Here is a 5,352-nt window from a genome sequence, read left to right as displayed (position 1 = left end):
TGGGCGTGGCTTGTGGGTGTGTCAGAGGTATGGTCAATTTGCATATTTGTCTATTATTAGATAGGATAGGATATATATTTTATTATATAGGATATATATTTTTTTCTTTCTTTCTCGGTAACGTTGCAGGCAGGCAGTTGGTAATAAGATCATGTCAGGAGTTTGTTTCTGCTGATTACACAGCAGCCCTGGCTCACAGGGTTCTCTCCCTGCAAGAGTCTTTTAAGATTCTTGCTAGTTGATGGTTTTGAGGAATTTGCTCGAGTACTTCTTTTGGGCCAGTGTTTGCCTGGGGTTGTGCGTCAACAGTCTTGAAGTCTGAAATGAGGTCCCTGGTTCCCCCTGGTACAAACTCAGGAAATGTGAATTCAGCCTCAAAATCGATATGTGCCTGCCTCAAAAGGAGGCTTTCCAACTGAAAATCTATAGCAAAAGACTCTAAGGCTCCAGAGAACCACCTTCTCATCATGCCTTTGACCTTCAGTTATCTCAGGGCCACAGAGGGTGGCTCTCTTGGAGGATGGGCATGTATGGACCACCCCAAATCCGCAATCTTAAACTCTCCAGCTGATCCAAGGAGCAAATTCTCTGGCTTAATGTCTCTATGAATAACTCTCTTTGAATTATAGTAACATAGGGCATTTGCCAATTCTGTGATATAAGCAACAATTCTCTGCTCATCAAACCTGGACAGTTTTAAGTTCCCTATAGGTAGCTTCAAGAGGTGCAAATTCTAGAATTAGGTAAACTCTTGTGGCATCATAGAAATAACCGTACAGTCTGAGAATATCTGGATGCCTAAGGTGGGATTGTATTTCTACTTCTCTTCTCAGCTGATGTCTAACTCCTGCTTTCTCCAGTTGAGCTTTAAATAAGACTTTCAGGATGGCTTTGGTCTTCTCTCATCAAGTAAACATTTCCAAACTTTCCTTTACCCAGAGGGTGACCATTTTCAATATCTTCCAAAGCACACTGCCTTTAAAAAAAATTCTTTGTTTTTCTGTTTTGATGCTAGTTTCTCTTCAGAATTATTTCCAGGGGCGGATGGCTGAGGCTGTTCACTCTTTTATGTATTATTCAGTGGCCTAGGGCAGGATAAGGGACACTGGTTGCCTGCAATTGCTTCTGCTTTAGATTCTGAACCTGTTTATGGCTGCAGACAAGCTTTTGTGCTTGTGAAGGAGCTCGCTGGGAGGAATTTGAAGGACACAAAACCCGCTCAGCCTGGCCACTACTTGCAGATAATGGATACTGAGAAGGAAATTGCTGAGTCACCAAAACACGTTTTTGGACCTTCACCCGGTGGAATTGTAGTCTTAATAGGCCCTGAAATGCAGCATTCTTTAGATTTGTGCTTGTTGGCTCCACCTCTGAAACAAGGCAGCCCAGTCCTCCAGAGAGCACCTCACTGCTAGAAATCTTTGCATCTGAGACTCCAGACTTCCATTACCCACCTATGTGAGAATTAATTTTCCTGGGGTTATGAATGGGAAAGGAAAACCAGTTGTGTCATATTTCTAATGCAAAGAGAGCAATTGATTTCTGCTTGATGGGGACTTCATTTCTCCAGGGGACCAGGTTGCCCACCCTGCTAAGCACTTCAAATAAATTGTCACTTTCAATACTCATAACAGCTACATTCATTTTGAATTTTACAACTAAACTTTAGTTAAGGTTTCCTTTGGTTTCCACTTTGAAAGACAGTTCTGTTTAAAGACCATTGAGAGTGTTGAGAACAGGACAGACTCTGAGCTCCCCTAATGTGTGCTTTATCTACACATTTCGAGGAGAACACAAGGGGAGAGGAGAGGGAAGGACGAGGAGGTTTATGGAATTCACTACTGGCTCTTGAATAATTTAGTAATGCCAATGAGAAACAGGCAGGTCATAGAACTTGAGAATTCATGTTCAAGGAGCTGTTCTACATTGGGGCCAGTTTCCTCACGGTTTTATATATTCTTTTTTTATGTGTGTCTGGTGAGTAGAGTGATAGCCAGAAGATCAGCTCTTGTTCCTAGTTGCAGGGCCCTCCACCCTGGGTGGAGGTTCTATCCTCCTCATCTACTCATGGGGCCTCTCCACCTCTTCCTCTGTACTCTGTGCCTTCTGCCTTCACACGTTCTTATTTAGCACGGCATAGACTGTGCTTTTTTTTTTCTACGTGCCCTCTCCCCCACAACCCATAATTAACATGTTTCATTAGTGCTTTTCTCTGCCATAGTTTTAAGTGGTTTAGAGAAGTTAATGCATATATCTATCTTCCATAAAAGAAAAAAATACACAGTCCATCCAAAGAAGTTACACACACACACACACACACACACACACACACACACACACAGTGTATAGGTTCATGTATGTATCTCTCAAAGAAAAAACAAAACACTCCATTTATGGATGAGGAAACTTGAGAACCTGAGGTTAAGTACATTACCAAAGGACACAGCTAAATAAGGATATACTTGGAATTTGAATCCAGGTAGAGTAGACCTCTGACCTTACTGGTTTGAACAATGAACAGTTTACTTACTACCAAATAGTGGATGAAATATGCCTGAGGAGTAGTACATGGAAAAAAAGAGTTCCTGTAGAATTTCTATTCTGTATTTAAGATTCACTCTCTCGTCGTTTAGAATATATCTTAGATCCTTAAAACCACACAAGTGAGTTAAATATATAAATTTGTCCCTAGAAAATGAGTGCTTGGGAATAAGTCTGATGCCTACTTGGGGGTTTAACAACTCAACAAACTCTGAAAAGTAACATGGCACATGTTGCACATTCACTTGTCAAATTCTTTCTATCACTGTACAAACAGTTTTACTCTGTGACTCTAGGAAATATCTGCTCAAATGTTTGTCTCATTGGCAGCTAAACATTACAACACATCCGGAAGCTTCTCAGAGAACTTTACTAATGGAAATGGTCTGTTAAAATGAAGAAGCTTTAGATACTAAAATAAAAGTACAAGCCTCAAACACCTGGCTTTTAATGATAGGATTTATCAATACCAGTAGGAATTAGGTAAGGTTAGGTGTATTCCTTTGATAAAAAACTAATTTCCTAGTAACAGAGGCAGAAATTAGCAGAAGATTCTTTTTTCCTTTTTTTTTTTTTTTTTTTTTTTACTATAAATGATTTTTGCTTTTTACACAGGAACACAAATTCACCTCTCTTTACTTATCCCAAGTACTTCATAAAGATAATTTACATAGACCCCTACTTGTAGGGAAGATTAATGAGCAGGAATTCTTTACACAGGAAACATGACATATTAGTGGTATTTGTATATATTCCTTATTAAATGTTGTACTCAATACACGTTTATTGAACATCTATTTTGTGGATAGCACAGTGTTAAGTATGTGAAAGAAACACTGAAGATGTCTACCCTCAAGGAGCTTACACCATGGATGGGGAGAGGGGCCTTACAATAATGGAAAGATGGCACTGCAGAGGGCACATGATAGTAAATAATGAACGAGAGAGAGAGAGAGAGAGAGAGAGAGAGAGAGAGAGAGAGAGAGAAAGAGAGGACATTGAGAGGTGGCCTGGTCCAGAAGACTTCTTATAGGATAGGGAATTTGATTTGAGGCTTAAAAGAGAATAAAATAAGAATAAGAAGAACACAGTAAGGAAGACATTATTCAGAGAAAAAATTTACAGAAAGTCATAGAAGTGAATAGAGTAAATCTAACATCATCTTCAAGGGAGAAGTGGAAGAGATTAATATAAAGTCAAATTATGGAAGGGTTGTAGGCCAGGCTAAGGAGTGTAAACTTTATTTTAAATGCAATTGGAAACCACTGAAGATTTCTGAGAAGAACAGAACATGCTAGAAGTAGTATTTTATGAAAATCAAGTCATGTTGAAAGCAGAAAGGCATATTAGGAAGCTTTAGTAATAATCTTGGACTAAAAGTGGGCCTATATTAAGATGGTAACATAGAAATAGAAAATCATTTTAAAAAGATGTTCAGAAGGAGACTAGACTTTGGGTGGTGAGCACACAATGGAACATACAAATGATGTATTATGAAGTTCTACACCTGAAATTTATATGTTACTAGAGGCCCGGTGCACGGATTCGTGCACCGGTGGGGTCCTTCAACCTGGCCTGCAGGGATCGGCTGAAACCAGCTCTCTGGCATCCCCTGAGGGGTCCTGGATTGCGAGAGGGCGCAGGCCAGGCTGAGGGACCCCACCAGTGCACGATCGGGGCCGGGAAGGGACCACGGGAGGGCTCCAGGGGGTGTCCAGCCCATCTCGCCCAGTCCCAATCAGCTGAACCTCAGCAGCAAGCTAACCCACCAGTTGGAGCGTCTGCCCCCTGGTGGTCAGTGTGTGTCATAGCAATTGGTTGAACAGTCGAATGAATGGTTGGACACTTAGCATATTAGGCTTTTATTATATAGGATTAACCAATGTTATCTCAATACATTTAATTAAAAAAGAAAGATGTTTATAGGTCTTTATTAAGTAAGAATGCTAAATAAAATAAAACATTTAAAGACATATGATTCTGAGATAATACCAGGGAACAGTGAATATTTCATTATTGACAGAATTGTTGAAAGTAGGAGTGCAATCTGATTTTGGGGAGATAAATTCAGATTTGATACATGTTTGGTTAAGGTAACAGTAGAATATACATGTCTTCCTAAAACACTACATACTACTTTTGTACATGTAATGACTAATCACATTTACTCTTTTAAGGAGACTTTGGTGAATTCTTTTTTAAAAAGAAGATATTTTATATAAATCATACACCCCTTATTTTATAAAGTTTGGTTTCCTTTGTTGGATTTCTGAAAGCAGCATCGACTCACAATGTTAACAGATTGTCCTCTGTAAGAGCTAGGAAGAGCTTCCCGATGCACCCTTCCTTTATTTCCCCATGGCCCAAAGTCATGTTCACTGCAGCTCTGGTTCTCAAACTCTGCTCTATATTGGAATCACCTGGGGGGTTTAAAAAACTGCACTGGTTCCTGAGCTCCATTCCAAGGAGTTGTGCTTTAATTGGTTTGGGATGTGCCCTGGGTGTTGGGATTTTTCAAAGCTTCCCAGGAAATTCTAATGTGCAGCAAGATTTGAGAACCATTAATTCACAACTAATCACCATGGGGGAAAACATTTTCCTGTGGGCTAAAGTCTAGAAGTAATCAGGATGAACTGAATGAGTACTGAAAGTAAGTTTAAGATAAATGATCCTTATCTCTGTTTAATTCCCGGTTTGCTCATTTTTCAAAGTTATAATAGGGGAGGAACACTGGGCACTGGAGGCAGCCCAGACATCAAAGAATTTGAGAGACAGAGGCTGCTAATTCTCCAGACCTCTAGGCCCCTGGTG

The 5,352-nt window shown here is 40.0% G+C and overlaps 1 pseudogene across 1 annotated transcript; it reads right to left on the bottom strand.

Annotated features, from left to right (window-relative positions):
* Nucleotides 1-234: 234 nt before the first annotated feature.
* Nucleotides 235-4,914, bottom strand: LOC307101984 (aurora kinase A-like; annotated as a pseudogene). The gene is made up of 2 exons: nucleotides 4,832-4,914; nucleotides 235-1,370 (listed from the first exon to the last, which is right to left on the bottom strand). The product of its transcript is annotated as an aurora kinase A-like (transcript).
* Nucleotides 4,915-5,352: the final 438 nt, after the last annotated feature.

Source organism: Cnephaeus nilssonii (genome assembly GCF_951640355.1).
Source record: "Cnephaeus nilssonii genome assembly, chromosome: 6".
Lineage (NCBI taxonomy): Eukaryota > Metazoa > Chordata > Mammalia > Chiroptera > Vespertilionidae > Cnephaeus > Cnephaeus nilssonii.
The sequence above is the reverse complement of the archived record's forward strand: the minus strand, read 5'-3'. Positions and strand labels throughout refer to the sequence as shown.